This window comes from Salmo trutta, chromosome 14 (assembly GCF_901001165.1).
Source record: "Salmo trutta chromosome 14, fSalTru1.1, whole genome shotgun sequence".
NCBI lineage: Eukaryota > Metazoa > Chordata > Actinopteri > Salmoniformes > Salmonidae > Salmo > Salmo trutta.
In genome coordinates, this window is record NC_042970.1 from 23,628,854 (window position 1) to 23,648,220 (window position 19,367).

Genomic DNA, 19,367 nt, shown 5'->3' on the forward strand with positions numbered 1-19,367 from the left:
AACGAGGTTGTTAACAGCCAAGATAGACTAAGGAAGAAGAGGAGGCGGTGGAGGTCAGAGTGATCCTATCAGTCCATTACAGGGACCATTGTGGACAAAAGCTAGTGCTCTCTCTTTCACTGTGGCCTAGTTGTGGCCATGGTTAGCGTGCTCACAGGGACACTGGTTCTCTGCACTGCACATATGGGCAGCAGGACAAAGAGGCCTTGATGAAGGTGTGTGGAGATGCCACCACTCCTCAAAGAACTCAGAGCTGAATTCACCTCGGCCACCGGACCTCAGCATTCAGGCCAGCAACACACAGGAGGCCCACTTCCCACATCTTTACCTCCACTAGTGAAATGAGGGGTCCTCTCCAATAGACCAGCTGACATTATAACACTGTTTGTGCGTTCATCATTGATGTTGTGTCATGATGGATTGTAAACCCCAATTAAATAGTGTACTCATGTATTTGTTGCAGCTATTGAAACTAAGGTCCAAAATCCTAGTTTGGATGTAGTGTGCTGAAGGCTCTCTAGTCTTCACCAGGGGTCTTCTTTATCAACCGTGGGTACTTTTCTCACAAAATTCTGGCGCACATGGAGATTGTAGGATTTGCGTACGCAACAAGTTATTGAGATTTAACACGTGAGCGAGCATTACAACTCCCGCCTCCATTCAACTTGTGTGGTGGCAAAAATGCCCTAATTTGCTGTATGATTTGGAAATGATGGAACTGGTCCATGACAGTTTCTGAAAGAAAGAGCAACGGTACCTTTGATCACATTTCTGTAGCAGTGTATGCAGAATGCTTTCATCTTTTACAGTTAATATTTTTTACTAAACACGCATGCTGTCTATAGCGACTGCTATCCACTGGCTGCTAATTCTGCAAGATTGATTGCCTATTCAAGCGATTTAAAAGTAAACTCTACAGACCAAAAGACAAACGGTTGTTCAATATTTAGTTTATCGATAGATTGTTGTTTCTATCCCCTGTTTTTTTAATATGCGCTTATATTCTATAGGCTATGATGTTGCGCTCCTATCGCACAACAATACCAATACTCTGAGCTAGGGTTTTGCCACAGGGGTGACGAAAAACATTTGAGGAGTAGCTGGTATCATAAATGCATTATTGTTTGAATGGTTGTCAATCATCATTAAAGAGATTCTTTGCTTCTTTTGTATACTTTTTTGCCAGTAGTTCTGAAAGTAGCACTCACGAGCCAAAATTGGTCCCCGAAAATAGCATACTACGTCACATATGTGCACCACGTCATGTCTCTCTCTCTCTCTCTCTCTCTCTCTTTCTCTGCTGTGTCCACTGAGCCGTTGAGCCAGCACTGCAACCTCATTCGATAACACTGGGCAGGACTTGCTAGCTGTCACTCAAATGCGAGGGGCTGAAGCTCATTGTCTTGAACTAACATTGCTAGGGGGCTGGCCTACATGGGGGGAAATGGAGGCAAAATGACATGGCACAGCTTCCAAAAAACACTCTCTATCAAACTATGGATTACATGGCTATTTTAGGTGAAATAGTACATCTGCTCATAGATTATGCATGTATGAACCACATGTAGACACATCCAGCCCAAAGCGAGAGGTGTAAAAAATACTTTCTTAGTCACCAAAGTACCAGAGCATGTCTTTAATTAGGCTATACCTGTACCTGGATAGCTAGTGCACAGATTGTTACAATGAGCAGACAAGCAGACACCGCCCCATCATTACAATCAGGTGGACAGCAATCTACAACATAACACACCACAATGAACTAAATCCCATGTGCCTATTAGGCTATAGTTCAACCTAATAATCTAATATAGTATAGAATACTTTTGCTCTCAATTGCCATTTAAAAACAAGTTACAGGGAAGAGCACTATAGTAAGACTACTCACCAAACAGATGTGTCCTGTCGTGGGGATTCATCCTGCGCAATCATTATATATATTATCGAAAATAAGAGGTTCTACAGTTTATACTGTAACCTGGAAAAAATGGTCTTTCAACAAATTCAGCGCATGAGACCCTTCTCAAATTGTCACTGTTACTAACCATTTTAGACAAGAAACGCATATTTCATTTTGCACTGGCACTTTTTTCATTTGGAAAAATATTATTCTCTATTTTGTGTTGTATCTTCCATTATTTTTGTTCTATTAAATAGGTGTGTCTTGACTGTGTTAAGGGCACGGGAATATAAGTGTATTTTATGTTAAATTAACAAATAAGGCTATTCCATTGCAATTGCATATGTCACACCCTGATCTGTTTCACCTGTCTTGTGCTTGTCTCCACCCCCTCTCCAGGTGTCGCCCGTGTTCTCTGTATGTCTGTTGCCAGTTCATTTTGTTTTGTCGAGCCTACCAGCTGTTTCCCCGTGCGCCTGTCTTTGACTAGTTCCTGGTTTCAAGCTTTCCCGGTTTTGACCATTCTGTCTGCCCTGAGCCTGCCTGCCGCTCTGTACCTTGTCACACTACCCTGGATTACTGACCTCTACCTGCACTGACCCTAAGCCTGCCTGCCGTTCTGTACCTTTCGGACTCTGCTCTGGACTACTGACCTCTGCCTGTCCTTGACCTGTTGTTTGCCTGCCCCACGTTTCTGTAATAAACTTTTGTTACTTCGAAACTGTCTGCATATGTGTCTTCTCCTGAGCCTTGATAATATATCCATAATGAAAAGCCTTCAACACTGTGGATCACTCACACACACTGCACATTTTGGAGCTGCCTTACTCAAGAAAGCAAAAAAGAGACCATGTTTGGATGTAGCTTAATTAACTCAATCATTTTTTATACATTGTTTACAAACTGATATGCGACACATTAATGCCAAAATAACATGCAAAACAAGCCGCAAACAGGTGGGGCTCTGTCCTGAATGATGGGTCGCCACTGGTATAGTGTAATTGTTTACTGATGTGCTCATGCAGGGCTCAACTGCAAAAGAGACCGTGGTCTCAGCATGACTCCCTGCTTAAATTAAGGTTAAACAAAATAATCCCCAGCAGCCAAACAGCAGCACGGTGAAGGCAAGGCCAGTCCCAGGCCAGGGGGCCCCTCAAGGGGGTATAGCAATAGACACAGCTGTACATTGCTTCCAGGATTTTATGAAATCATATAATATACAGTATATCATCTGATATACATTTGCCATGGTTTATAATGTTAGAGAATGTTTTTTCTTTTTGGTACATCATCGTTTAAAAATGTTTTTCTTTTAACTGGCCCCGTAGGTGCATGAGCCCTAGGGCAGTCTCACCCACGGTCCTCGTGCTACCTCCGCTTCTGCCAATACTATAGCTTACCTATTCTCAAATATTTTAAACAGGCTACCTTTACATTTACTTTCCAGAGGGATGGATGAATGGAAATATTTGTTTCAGGCCTAAGCTATTGTAGAGGAAATAAACCAATCATGTCAGAATAGTAGAGAAATGACCTGCAATATGATTATGATTAATGTAATGAAATAAACATATAGACCTACACTCCCAGTTGTACGATCTCCTTACCAACGGCAAATGCATATTTTTTATAATAATGTTTTCATATTTTTATTACCATTGTTATGAATTCATTCTGTGCATATCAACAAACACTTTCATTTAACCAAAATAACAATATTTACTTGCAATACAATTTTCAACCACTAGAAGTTGTGCGTGGAGATATGCACATTTCCCCACTGTGTTCAAATTTGATAAATACCAACCTTTGCAGGAAAACTGGCGCATGCAAGGTATAGAGTATTTTTTGTGCTTAAGCACCTTTGATAAATGAGGTCCCAGGACAAACTGGAAAATAATACAGTCAGAGTTGGACAACATTTTAAACCATCTGAAGACCCAGTATCACCTGTTCACCCTTCTTCCCATTCCCCCTCCCCACCCTCACACTGCACCTCAACATGACACCTCTCTTCTAGTTCTGTGGACAGAGAAAAATGTGCTCCCCACGTGTGGGCCATGTATAAAAAAACATCACACACCTGTTTCTCTCCCATACCCCCCTCTTCTTCCCAGCAGCCCAGGGACAGGGAGCAGAGTGTTAGCTCCTAATCCTGACGGGCGAAGACAGCAGTATTATCACCCGTTTAGGGGGTGGTGGGGACACGTGGCTCGCCCTTTAGCACACTGGTAGAGGCATGGGCAGAGAAGGAGGTGCAGGCTGCGGCCCGCTGTGGCAGGTGGCGTGATGGATGTGCTCCCCACTGCCAAAGCAAACAAAGAGAGGCGAGGTGGGGCTCGGTGGGGCAGCCAGTGAAGGGTAGAGCGGGCATTGAGAGATTAGTGGGCCACAGCCCTGCCCTTTACAGAGAAGAGAGAGGAGTTTCCACAGCACAGGGTCACTCCACTGGCTGCTGAATCATGCCTTTCTGTGGACCAGGCGAAGTGCTGAATGAACTCTGCTGCAGAATAAACCTGAAATGCAGAAAACAGGGAGAAACTGTGCCAAACGGTGGGTATCATTTTTTCCGTTCATAATCACAACAGGATTCCTAAAAGTATAGAAACCAACAGATGAAAGCGTGAATCAAGTTCTAACAGGTCCTCTAATGGCCCAGCCGATCACTCAGAGTCAGACATGAACACTACCCAGAACATGTGCACAGGAAGTCAGAGGTACTCTGGTTACAAAAAAGAAACTGGATATGGCTTGTTCTCTAACCCTGGGTCCCAGTCAGGACCTTAGCCCCGAACCATTATGATGGTGACGATAGAAGAGAACAGAGAATGTGTTAGCCTCAACCTATTCTAGAGGTCAGTCTGTTATTGGGTGGGTCCACAGGCGTAATAATAATCCAAACGTTGTTTGGGGATGCAGGCAGAGTTGCAGGGAGGGTGCAGAACTACAATACATGACCAAAAGTATGTGGACACCTGCTTGTCGAACATCTCATTCCAAAATCATGGGCATTAATATGTTGTTGGTCCCTCCTTTGCTGCTATAACAGCCTCCACTCTCTGGGAAGGTTTTCTGCTAGATGTTGCTGTGGGGACTTGCTTCCATTCAGCCACAAAACCATTAATGAGGTTGGGCACTGATGTGGGGTAATTAGGCCTGACTTGGAGTTGGCGTTCCAATTCATCCAAAAGGTGTTTGATGAAGTTGAGGTTAGTGCTCTGTGCAGGCCAGTCAAGTTCTTCCACACCGATCTCGACAAACCATTTCTGTATGGACCTTGCTTTGTGCAAAGGGGCATTGTCATGCTGGAACAGAAAAGGGCCTTTCCCAAACTGTTGCCACAAAGTTGGAATCACAAAATCGTCTAGAATGTCATTGCATGCTGTGACAGTATTTTTTCTCTTCACTGGAACTAAGGAGCCTAGCCTGAACCATGAAAAACAGCCCCAGGACATTATTCCTCCTCCACTAAACTTTAAAGTTGGCACTAAGCATTTGGGCAGGTACTGTTCTCCTGGCATCCGCCAAACCCAGATTCGTCCGTTGGTCTGCCAGATGGTGAATCGTGATTCATCACTCCAGAGAAAGCATTTCCACTGCTCCAGAGTCCAATGGCGGCGATCTTCACACCACTTCAGCCGACGCTTGGCATTATGCATGGTGATATTAGGCTTGTGTGCACCTGCTCGGCCACGGAAACCCATTTCATGAGGCTCCCAACAAACATTTCTTGTGTTGACGTTGCTTCCAGAGGCAGTTTGGAACTCGGTGTTGCAACCGAGGACAGATGATTTTTATGCGCTACTCGCTTCAGCACTCGGCTGTCCCGTTCTGTAAGCTTGTGTGGCCTACCACTTCGCAGCTGAGCCGTTGTTGCTCCTAGACGTTTCCACTACACAATAACAGCACTTACAGTTGACGAGGGCAGCTCTAGCAGGGCAGAAATTTAAAGAACTGACTTGTTGGAAAGTTGGCATCCTATGACGGTGCCACGTTGAAAGTCACTGAACTCGTCAGTATGGCCATTCTACTGCCAGTGTTTGTCTATGGAGATTGCATGGCTGTGTGCTCAATTTTATACACCTGACAGTAATGGGTGTGGCTGAAATAGCCAAAATCACTCGTTTGGGGCGGCAGGGTAGCCTAGTGGTTAGAGCATTGGGCTAGTAACCGAAAGGTTGCAAGTTCAAATCCCCCAGCTGACAAGCTACAAATCTGTTGTTCTGTCACTGAACAAGGCAGTTAACCCATCATTGAAAATAAGAATTTGTTCTTAACTGACTTGCCTAATTAAATAAGGGCAAAATACATTTTTTTGAAGGGGTGTCCACAAACTTTTGTATATATGGTGTATATTCATGAATCCCAGACACATCTGGAAAAACCTTTAAGGTTGTCCTAGCAACAGCACGCAGGGGGAATGGGGGTGGGGTTAGGGGTGGAAGGAGAGCGCTTGGCCAGGAGGGATATATGTTAGAGGTCAGTTGTTAGTCTGTGGTTTTGATTAAGCAGGTCCAGGGGCCCAAACCGCTGTCTGTTTGTCTGGGCTCAGTCAGTCAGTGACCAGGGTCAGAGATGGAGCAGACAAGAGCTTTAGGAGCTCCATGCAGGGAATGTTGTACTGTAGCTAGCACTGCTGTACTGCTGCTCTAGCACTGCTGCAAGGCTGTTGTCGTCTGGGGAAGCGGGAATGAGAATCGCAGGTGCCTCAATAACTTCCCCACTGGGCACACACTTATTGAATCAACATTGTTTCCACGTCATTTCAATGAAATTATGTTGAACCAACGTGGAAAAGACGTTGAATTGACGTCTGTGCCCAGCGCGTCCTGTTCCCCAGATCTGGCCTCATGTGAGCTCTGGACCTGTGGGAGTTCCCAGTGGACCTCAGCCTTCAGCCCAGCCAAAGCTATAAAGACCTTTTTTATTTTTCTCTTTCTATTTGTGTCTGGCTCTCCCTCTTTATTTCTCTTTCTCCTTGATTTTCTTTTTCTCTCTGTGGCTCCACTTCTCTCTTTACTCCGTGTCTTTCTGTCTTCCTGTGTCCCTCTCTTCTTCACTTAAAATGTTTCTCTCTCTGTCTGTCTGTCTCTCCCTTTCCCTCTCTCCCCCCTCTCTCCATCCCTCCCTCCCTCTGTCCTGTCTACACTCTTAGAAAAAAGGGTTCCAAAAGGGTTCTTCGGCAGTCCCCATAGGAGAACCCTTTTTGGTTCCAGGTAGAACCCCTTTAGGTTTCATGTAGAACCCTCTGTAGAAAGGGTTCTTCCTGCAACCATAAAGGGTTCTTCAAAGGGTTCTCCTATGGGGACAGCCGAAGAACTTTTTAAGGTTCAAGATAGCACCTTTTTTTTCCTAAGAGTGGATTTATCTAAACATCGTTTAAAAAAAAAAAGCTAGTCCAGTGAGTGAGCCAGCAGTACTTCAACAGTAAACATGATCAATTGATCCTTCACTGATTCTCCTGTTCGGAATGTCTGATAGGAGGTCGGAGGTCAGTCGGAAGTATGCCTTGGCAGGGACAGAGGAACATAGCCACCTGGTCATCTGTGTTAATTATAAATGAGACGGCCGTGAGGGGAAGATGAGCCGGACAGCTGTCTCTCCGGGCCCCTCCAACTTCCTACGCCCCAACCCCACCACCACCCAAGTCCTGATCACAGCTCATAAGCACGGGCCGCTCCGATGAGCGCCGGATCCCAGGGGGCCGTCTTGGCTGAAAAGACCTCCGCTGCAGCCAGGTGAAACTGGGGAAAAGTTCACCAGGCACCGCAGCCAAACTCACTCTCTTTCCCTCCCTCCCTCACTCACTCAGGAAGCGTCCCACTAAAATAAATGATTGAATATGCTCCTTGGATTCTTGTAATGTTCTGGCGTTCTCCTAATAATTCTGACAGGAAATGGAAAGTGCTTAATTATTGCAAAAGTCACAAGAATACAATGATTCATCAGTACTCAGAAAGATGTTCAATGTATAATAAAATGGATATGGCAAGCAACACACTTGAGATAAAACTCTTCAACAAGCTCTCATCAAAAAGGAGAAATGTATTTCAAGTCATCACTTTCTGTAAAACAAAATTAGATTGAATAGCCACTAAAAAGAAAGCTGTATTTTTCAGCGCAAGAATACAGTGATTGGTAAACAATCCCTTCAAGGCATTCATAAAAGAGTTATACCTCCGTACAAATAGCAATTTGTCACCACCTCTTCTGAGCTGTCCCCAAGGGGCCCTGAGCTAATAGGAGTCACTCAGTTTAATTGTGAAATAAGTGTTTTTCCCTGCACTCACAGGAATCTGAAACCCCATAGGTGGGGCAGCCAGCAGACAGGCAGGCAGGCTGAAGAGCCGCTCTCTGAGGTGGATCTTGGCAGCAGGAGGGAGATGCAAATGTAGTCAGCTCTTTTCTACAGGCACTCAGACAGACACATCAGCAAAACTCAGAGAGAGAAAACTGACAGGTAGGAATGAGGGCAGAAGGTGATGAAATGGTGATGAAATGACACAATTATTCATGGAAAATGTGCTGTAGTTTATTACTTCACACATATATTTTCATCTTATATTTCATTCTGAAATATTAACGAAGGGAGCTGATGCATTGCTTTGCCTTGCTTAGCACACACCTTGCTTTTTCATGGTCATGGTCAAATAAAGTCACATACGAGTCCTTGAATCTGAAAATGGTTCTTGGGAAGCTGATATCAGTCTGGTTCGAGACTCTAAACAATTGCCCTATTTTCTGGCAAATGTTAAGGCTAATGTAAAGAGAAACAGTCTGAGTTTGGCCTGTTCTCTAGTATTGCTGACAGGAGAGGAACAGCACAACGTGAAAGGATAGTACTGTATATGAATGGGGTGTCCCTGGAAAAGCCATCCCTACAAACTGGGGGAGTATCCCAAGCAGAGGATGAGGCTGTCTTTTCACTTAGGAAATACATAACAATCCAAGCCTCAAACAGAACGTGTCCCTTGGCGCCCATAGCTGAGATAGCAGAGAAAGCAGAAGGGCCATGTTTGAAATAAACAAAGAAAATGTCCACAGGGCACAATAATATTAATCCCGAGCCAGTCCCTCTCCGAGCATCATGAAAGTGTGTGTGTGTGTGTGTGTGTGCGTGTGTCAGTCGTGCATATGAGAGAGAGGGTCTCTTTGAAGGTCAATGGCATGTTGGTTTTAGTCCTTTCCATGTAAAGCTAAAAGAAAAGTCAATCTTTTCATCACATAGTGACACGATCACATCTTGACTTATTAAGTTGTACTCATTCTAGTTTAAAAGGAATATTGACGTGCATATCTTTAAATGAGAAGTTTTGTTTTTTACAACCAAATCTCTATTTTTGATGTAAATGGCATGTTATAGAAGGGTCCAGACACCTTTCTGGTGATTTCACATGTTTTTGAGAAATGTACCCCAAACAGCAAATCACTTCCTCATCCTCGTTGTGTAGTATGGGGGCCCCGAAAAAAACATAAACAAAGGTTCCAAAAACACCCAAATACATCATTAGAAATGACAAAGCTCTCAGTATAATGATGCAGGTTTTTAGATGTTGTACACATGAAATGTTGTCATTCCGAACTTTATCCGTAACGTTATATTCCATATTGTTGCGACTCGAGCTACACCTCTCCGTCCATTCTACAGGTAACTGCCAAAATAATGGAAATACTTCAATAAATGTGGGATACTAAGTACAGTGGGGTTAAAAAGGTATTTGATCCCCTGCAGATTTTGTACGTTTGTCCACTGATAAAGAAAGGATCAGCCTATCATTTTAATGGTAGGTTTATTTGAACAGTGAGAGACAGAATAACAACAAAAATATCCAGAAAAACGCATGTCAAAACTGTTATAAATTGATTTGCATTTTATTGAGGGAAATAAGTATTTGACCCCCTCTCAATCAGAAAGATTTCTGGCTCCCAGGTGTCTTTTATACAGGTAACGAGCTGAGATTAGGAGCACACTCTTAAAGGGAGTGCTCCTAACCGCAGCTTGTTACCTGTAAAAAAGACACCTGTCCACAGAAGCAATCAATCAGATTCCAAACTCTCCACCATGGCCAAGACCAAAGAGCTCTCCAAGGATGTCAGGGACAAGATTGTAGACCTACACAAGGCTGGAATGGGCTACAAGACCATCGCCAAGCAGCTTGGTGAGAAGGTGACAACAGTTGGTGCGATTATTCGCAAATGGAAGAAACACAAAAGAACTGTCAATATCTCTCGGCCTGGGGCTCCATGCAAGATCTCACCTCGTGGGGTTGCAATGATCATGAGAACGGTGAGGAATCAGCCCAGAACTACACGGGAGGATCTTGTCAATGATCTCAAGGCAGCTGGGACCATTGTCACCAAGGAAACAATTGGTAACACACACTACGCCGTGAAGGACCGAAATCCTGCAGCGCCCGCAAGGTCCCCCTGCTCAAGAATACATATACATGCCCGTCTGAAGTTTGCCAATGAACATCTGAATGATTCAGAGGACAACTGGTGAAAGTGTTGTGGTTAGATGAGACCAAAATGGAGCTCTTTGGCATCAACTCAACTCGCCGTGTTTGGAGGAGGAGGAATGCTGCCTATGACCCCAAGAACACCATCTCCACCGTCAAACATGGAGGTGGAAACATTATGCTTTGGGAGTGTTTTTCTGCTAAGGGGACAGGACAACTTCACCGCATCATTTGACGGGGCCATGTACTGTCAAATCTTGGGTGAGAACCTCCTTCCCTCAGCCAGGGCATTGAAAATGGGTCGTGGTTGGGTATTCCAGCATGACAATGGCCCAAAACACACGGCCAAGGCAACAAAGGAGTAGCTCAAGAAGAAGCACATTAAGGTCCTGGAGTGGCCTAGCCAGTCTCCAGACCTTAATCCCATAGAAAATCTGTGGAGGGAGCTGAAGGTTCGAGTTGCCAAACGTCAGCCTCGAAACCTTAATGACTTGGAGAAGATCTGCAAAGAGGAGTGGGACAAAATCCCTCCTGAGATGTGTGCAAACCTGGTGGCCAACAACAAGAAACGTCTGACCTCTGTGATTGCCAACAAGGGTTTTTCCACCAAGTACTAAGTCATGTTTTGCAGATGGGTCAAATACTTATTTCCCTCATTAAAATGGAAATCATTTCATAACATTTTTGACTTGCGTTTTTCTGGATTTTTTGGTTGTTATTCTGTCTCTCACTGTTCAAATAAACCAACCATTAAAATTATAGACTGATCATTTCTTTGTAAGTGGGCAAACGTACAAAATCAGCTGGGGATCAAATACTTTCCCCCCCCCACTGTATATTGAAAGCATGGGGTGCTTCCACACAGGAAGTGCCAGAAGCTTGTAGAATCTATGCCATGGTGCATTGAAGCTGTTCTGGCGGCTCGTGGTGGCCCAACACCCTATTAAGACACTTTGTTGTTTTTTCCTTTATTTAGGCAATTACCTGTAGCATCAGGCTACATGGAGAATGGAACAGCTGGATAGGGGAAACGGCTCAAGTCGCGCAAAACAGAAATATAGCATTGCAGAAAGTTCGCAATGACACAATTTCATGTGTACAATACCTAAAGACCTGCATCCTTATACTGAGAGCTTTGTCATTTCGAATGATGTATTTGGGTGATTTTGGAACCTTTGTTTATGTTTTTTCGGGGCCCCCATACTACCCAACGAGGATGAGGAAGTGATTTGCTGTTTGGGGTACATTTCTCAAAAACATGTGAAATCACAAAAAAGGTGTCTGGACCCTTCTATAACATGCCATTTACATCAAAAATGTAGATTTGGTTGTAAAAAAGAAAACTTCTCCTTTAAGACGTGAACCACACAGTGACAGAGCAATCTGGGGAGCATCAACAACACTGACCCCTCTCCTCACATGCTTTTGACTTTGACAAACACCAATGTCACCTGTCACTCAAGAGGGGACTTAACCAAAGCTGCCCCCTTGGAAATCTGATTAGGTCAGCCTGAGAGCATTTATCTAAATCACTAAATGAAATGTCCTACTGTTGCTCATGTCCTCTGCTTGTCATGGTTGAAACCCCTGTCAACGGCACTCTGAGTTTGGCCAGACACCCTCCCTTCAAAAAAGATATAATTCACTGCCTGCATTCACCAATATGCTCTCAAATATTGACAGTCATGGGAATTGGCCTATATGGACAGGGATAAGGAATGGTTTGAAATTAACATAATAGGGACCTGAGGGAGGAGGGGGAGGGTCATTATTTTGAATGCTTTTTACATTTCAGTCAGGGGGAGTGTTTACAATGTTTTCTATCTAGTCCACGGGATGGTCATGTAATTTGTAATTGTTGAAATTTCGACATTTCTCAGTGTTTTAGAATGAGTTGCTTATTAGGCTATACACTTATTGCACCAAACATTAGGAACACCTTCTTAATATTGAATTCCTCCAAACGCCATGCGCTCTTTAAATAACCTACCTCCATGTTAGTGAAAGGCTGTTAAATTAAAACCAAGACTTGAATTGAGGGGTATGAAAAGGTATGCCATAGGCCTACCTTTAATGAAAGAAAATTGTAAAAATAGGCTCTACTCCTTGTTAGCGTAAGATTTTGAAGAAAATAAAAATGATCCAAATATATAAAGTGATGTATAACAGCGCTTTGGTCCATGATGCGTTATGCTATAAACGAGCTGTGAAATAGACGGGAAGACATGACTACGATGGATATGGGGATATCACTGTTTTGTTTCTTTCACATTCAGAGGCTGAGAGACAACCTTCTATAGCCGAGGAGACAAAAACAAAACGTGACTTTGCTTAGTAAGTAATCTAATTCTGTCACTGTCAATTGTTCACTTTCTTTACAATAGAAGATATTTAAACCCAGCCACTTGTGATCTCTCATTGGGTTAAGCCACGGAAGAAGAGTAGCCAACAGTTAAACGTATATGTTTCTGCATTGGTAGGCCTACTTTGTCTGGGAAAGTATTATGCTCAGATTCATAATGATGTCTCAGATTGAAATATTTGCAAATAGGGACAATTTCGTTGCAAACAAGACACACTAATTTGGCATTGGAGAAATATGACAAGATGAACGCATAGACTTATCGCCCTGTCCATTCTTAGCCTGTCATTTTGGACATTTGTGTGGTATTAAAAAAGATTCTCCTAAGGTCTCCAGTCATGTAAAATGACGTAGAATTGCATGACATTTTTATAAAATTCCAATTTTTCTTTGACCCGCAAATACGATGATAAATCCATGCAATGTTTTTACTATAAAGAAGATCTTTCCACCCCTACTCTTGTCCACGGTGGTCTGTGAACCCACAATCTTCTGGCTCGCAGCACTGTGCCCTATAACAATTCCTGCTTTGCCATGTAATGCTTACAGGACAGAGAACCGTTTCTAAAACTGCATATCCAAGGCATGTTCTCTGCTATCCACTTTATATATAAAAAAAAATATATTCGGGGTATAGGGGAGGGTCACTTTTTTTTCAAGCGCTCAGGCAGGTTTTAAAAAATATATTTTGCTGAACGGAGGGCCATCCATTTCCATTTCAGAGAGGTCGGATTTTCTCCAGGTAACCCTTACTATAAATAACATTCACTCCTTAAATATGAATGTTCCTTACAGAAGAAATATGAAATGCATATGCATAACCATGCTAGCAATTAAAAGGGAATAGTTTGAGATTATGAGACAATTATTAGACTAAAGGTTTGGACAAAACAGTTAATCTGACACAAGACTGTTGATAACAAAATCTGAAAATACTCTGGATACATTCAGTAACATGATAAGAATAGTTATGGAAAATGTGGGGCAGGTGCAACAAAAGACAAAAAAATGACAAGGATTTGAGTGAGAGGTCTAACTGGTATCTTCAAGTGGCCATACACCTCTCCAAAGTGTTCACAGTTCTTACATAATTGCAATGCACTTTTATGACTCAAAGTAGCTCAGTTGGTAGAGCATGGTGTTTGCAACGCCAGGGTTGTGGGTTGGATTCCCACGGGGGGCCAGCACAGAAAAAAAAAGTATGAAATGTATGCATTCACTACTGTAAGTCGCTCTGGATAAGAGCGTCTGTTAAATGACTAAAATGTAAAAATGTTTAAATGTAAGTAGAGTCTTCAACTATACGGTTGTATTTTGAGCTCTCCTAGCTGTGCCGTTGAGGAACTAGAGCAAGCACACTTGAAGTTGTTTTGTTTGGAACACAGCCCTTCGTCCCTGCCATCACACAATTACTGTTGTTGTTTACGCATTTCAAAAGCAGTCCATTTTAAATGGCGATCTGCGTCGGGTGAGCATCATTTGAAAACATGACTAGCTAAGTGACAAAATACAATGTTAGTGCTAGGCTTTCACAAGGTAATTCAGAGAAGCAGATTGTAATTTTGGTGCACATAGAATAGCGATGCGTGTTCCTCACCAAATTTGTTCACAATACGACAAACATTCTGTTCAGAACAACCCGGTGTATGACGCCATATACATCAAGCATAGTGAACATAAATGTTGACGCTGTATATGACATGAGTTTTATGATATGGAAATGTGAAGTGCACATAAGGACTCAAGGGTGTTTGGCTGCTAGTATGACATCACAGTGGTATTTACTTAAATCCTCATTGGCTCCTCTTTGAAAGTACATAGAGTCATTTTAATGTACAGCATTTCCTTCACTCTGACAACAACAACATTTGCAAAAGTTGCCCAATTAGTGGGAGGGACGAGGGCAACTTCCGCTCTCAGTCAAAACCAATATTCCGCTGTGAAGCGGAAACCGTGAGCGCTGACATCATGTATAGCATGTTACTGTACAGCCTCTGCATTCCAATTAGTATATTGTAAGGAGTTACAATATATAAAGTTTTCTCCACATTGCAAAAACAAGACAGAATTACAAAAAAGTATACCAAGTTATAACGTAGTAACCATATATGTAGTGTAAGTGCAGATGATTATGTGGTATTTAGCTGTTTATAATCTGGTGAAAAGCACTGTAAAATAATATGTAACTAGGACTTTCATTGAGTCATTGACCTCACTGTGTGACCTTTGTTCAACATTCACCCAAAGTTAAACAAAAATGCCCATCAGCTGGAAGTTGAGCTCAGTCTTTGCTTGGAGGGACAGAGGGGGATGGAGAGGGATCAAGGCAAACAACTAGAGCAGGGAGAGGAGGAGGGAGGGATCAGGTGTGGAGTTGGATCAGGGATCGCATGGTGTTTGGCTTAGGCTTGAGGAAGTATCATATGCGACACCTTCATGCGAGAAGGTTACTCCGGCCTGCATCAGTCACTGGGTCCAGGCCCCAGGAAATGCTGACGGGTACACACGCACACACACACACACACACACACACACACACACACACACACACACACACACACACACACACACACACACGCACACACGTAAACACACACACACACACACACACTGATAACTCCTTATAGGCTAATATAAACAGCAGCTTTGAACAGCTGAGCGCTACATTGGAGGGGTCCACCCAAACAAAGCTCAGCAGTCCACCATCAGTTCAATAGTCGTCTCTCAGGGGCATGGGAATAAAGTAACTCTAAACCACACACACCTAATGGCCAAGTCCCAGACCTGCATTCATTCATGACCTGTTTTTACAGTACAGTAATTCAACCTAATTTACTGTTATGGTTTATTGAAGGGGAGGGATGGATTCATTGACATTGAAAGGTAAACAGTCTGATGCAATGTACTTTGGATTCCATCCCATATTAATTTGCAGCGCAACTCAAACCAGAGATGCAACACCCTGAGACATCTTCTTGTTTTATATATCCCACTGGCATACTGTATGCTTGTAGGGCAGTAGTTCTAATCATTGAAAAGGTTATGTTTTCAGTGATTGCAGAAATCTCAGTAAGAGTGTTCAAATCAACACGTGTTGTTGATTGACGCCCCAGTGAGATGTCATCTCAGATATCCCTCCATAGCACCATGTCTCATCTCTACTCCATCTGGAACCAACAGGATGATTGACAACACTTGGCTGAATTATTCATCTGTTTCTGGGTGTCTGAAGGTCACAAGATGATCTGCTTGGCCCTCCCACGGCGCAACAGAGAGGTGGCACTGTCATCAAATATTTATTTACTCTGTGTACTCCGAATACACTCTCAAAATACCCCCACTAAACACATCACACAGCTCCTCCCTCAACCATTCAATGGACTAGAAGTGGCTGAGTTCCCTTGGGGCTGATTTATGTTGCCGTGTGTGTGTGAGTGGGTGGGTGTGTGTGTGAGTGGGTGGGTGTGTGTGTGAGTGGGTGGGTGTGTGAGTGGGTGGGTGGGTGTGTGTGTGAGTGGGTGGGTGTGTGTGTGAGTGGGTGTGTGTGTGTGTGAGTGGGTGTGTGTGTGTGTGAGTGGGTGGGTGTGTGTGTGTGTGTGTGAGTGGGTGGGTGTGTGTGTGTGTGAGTGGGTGGGTGGGTGTGTGTGTGTGTGAGTGGGTGGGTGTGTGTGTGAGTGGGTGGGTGTGTGTGTGTGTGAGTGGGTGGGTGTGTGTGTGAGTGTGTGGGTGTGTGTGTGAGTGGGTGGGTGTGTGTGTGAGTGGGTGGGTGTGTGTGTGTGTGAGTGGGTGGGTGTGTGTGTGAGTGGGTGGGTGTGTGTGTGAGTGGGTGGGTGTGTGTGTGAGTGGGTGGGTGGGTGTGTGTGTGAGTGGGTGGGTGTGTGTGTCAGCGTGCCTGCGTTTCTGCGCGTCTGTCTGTTTGGTTGTCTCTCTGTTTATTTGTTTTCAAGTTCAGATGTTTTTTATTATTGTCAAAGGTGCTATAAACTACTCACAACCATATTACCAGATGGTCAACTGCAGGGATGCAGTCCATGACTGAGACCTGTTATAGTGTGATATAACACATAAAACACTGCTGCAGAGGGTGTGAGCCAAAACCCAGAACATCATCTGTTATCAGCTAATACTGGGAGACAAAGACACAAACAACCAAACAAAAAGTGGACCACATCCATCACTGTAGTGCTATGAGACAATGGAAAGTGTTGTTGTGTTGGGCTGGGAGGTCCATACTCCATATTTTAAAATACATCCACAGCAGAAAACAAGTCTCATGACCAAATCCCATCCTGCTTCATCAAGCTCCTCCTGGCTCAGCAAAAAAAAATGTGTATGTTTATTTCACCTTTATTTAACCAGGTAGGCTAGTTGAGAACAAGTTCTCATTTACAACTGCGACCTGGCCAAGATAAAGCAAAGCAGTGCGACACAAACAACAACACAGAGTTACACATGGAATAAACAAGCGTACAGTCAATAACACAATAGAAAAAAATAAAGTCTATATACAGTGTGTGCAAATGGTGCGAGGAGGTAAGGAAATAAATAGGCATAGTAGAGAAGTAATTACAGTTTAGCAAGTTAACACTGGACTGATAGATGAGCAGATGATCATGTGCAAGTAGAAATGGTGTGCAAAAGAGCAGAAAAGTAGGGGGTGAGGTAGGTAGTTGGATGGGCAATTTACAGATGTGCTGTGTACAGCTGCAGCGATCGGTTAGCTGCTCAGATAGCTGATGTTTAAAGTTAGCGAGGGAAATATACTAACACAACACACACACAGACACACACATACGGACACAGTTCCAGGTTTTCATTTGGGATATGTTTACAGTGCACATGTATCTGTGCGTGCATGTGTGATTGCGTGTGTGCATGTGCTCCTGCACTGTTCCAGAGAATGAGTAAAACACTGTCCAGTTTGATGTGTCTCGTGTGCTTTTTTACTTAGCTTATAAATCTGCATATTGCATTTTAACGACCAGCTGAGAGAGGGGATGGAGGGAAAATGTTGAGTCAGAGGACATAGTGTGTAAGCATGTGTAATCCTGTCTGCAAATGTTTCAGTGTCTGAACCTAAAGCACCAAGTTCAGTTTGTGTCAATGTGTTTGTGTTTATGTGTGTAGTGCAGGCTTGTGGATACCTGCATTAGTGTGTACGTGCTAGTGAACACTTGTGTGTTCAGAGGTTCTTTCCCCCTTCCTTTCTGAGCTGGAGGACTGATGAGCGGCACATGTTTGATCGTACCATTCACCTTGAAGGCGGATGTGTTTATAATTGCACAGTTCGTTGGCAGCCAGGGCACGGAAGTGGGCTGTGGGTCGCAGAGGAGAGTCAGGCCTGCTCCAGATGGCTCCCATTCCCCAACACTGAACCTACATGCAACTCAAAATGCTTCACTTCATGCCTCTTTTGTACTTCTTCTTTTTCTCATCACAGAATGTTTGGATTGAGCTTTGGCACTATCTTGCACCAAACTATGGTTCAGTTAATGAAAGGTTCTGAATATTATATCGGATCACACAGTAGATTTTACACAGCCAATACTTAGCTCCCTCTTGTCAATTCGGCAGTGGTCGAAAAAGTACCTCAATTGTCATACTTGAGTAAAAGTAGAGAAACCTTAATAGAAAATGACTCAAGTGAAAGTTAGCCACCCAGTATATACTACTTGAGTAAAAGTCTGAAAGTATTTGGTTTGAAATATACTTAAGTATCAAAAGTAAATGTAATTTATAAAATATACTTAAGTATCAAAAGTAAAAGTATAAATCATTTTAAATTCTTTATATTAAGCAAACCAGACAGCACAATTTTGTATTTATTTTATCATTTACAGCTAACCAGGGGCACACTCCAACACTCAGACATCATTTACACAGCAAGCATTTGTGTTTAGTGAGTCTGCCAGATCAGTGGCAGTAGGGATGACCAGGGATGTTCTCTTGATAAGTGCGTGAATTGGACCATTTTCCTGCATTCAAAATGGGTGTAAAAAGTACATTATTTTCTATAGGAATGTAGTGAAGTAAAAGTAAAAGTTGTCAAAAATATAAATAGTAAAGTACAGATACCCCAAAAAACGACTTAGTAGTACTTTATAGCATTTTTACTTAAGTACTTTACAGCACTGCAAATTTGGCTTCAATAAACTTGTATATTCAATCTTTCAACCGTAGTCTTGTTATGTCAATTATTGAAATTGACTCTGCCTTTGAATATTCTTTAGTCTGGCTAAACAGATCGAACTGGCTTGTGGTTCCATTTACTTTGGCTGACTATGGGGTAGAGTTAATGTCCACACACATGTACACGGAGGTGTAAGCTTAGTTAAGAGAGAGAACCAATAAATAGCTAAAAATCATGAACTACTATGTCTGAAGAATATATTTGCATGTATTAAAAACGCTATCAGTCAGTGCTTTGTATCAGCAGTATTATTATTATATGTAAGGAGACCATCTCTAACTAAATTCTCTACATGACCAAAAGTATGTGGACACCTGCTCGTCAAACATCTCATTCCAAAATTCATGGGTATTAATATGGAGTTGGTCCCCCCTTTGCTGCTATTACAGCCTCCACTCTTCTGGGAAGGCTTTCCACTAGATGTTGGAACATTGCTCGCAGTCGGCGTTCCAATTC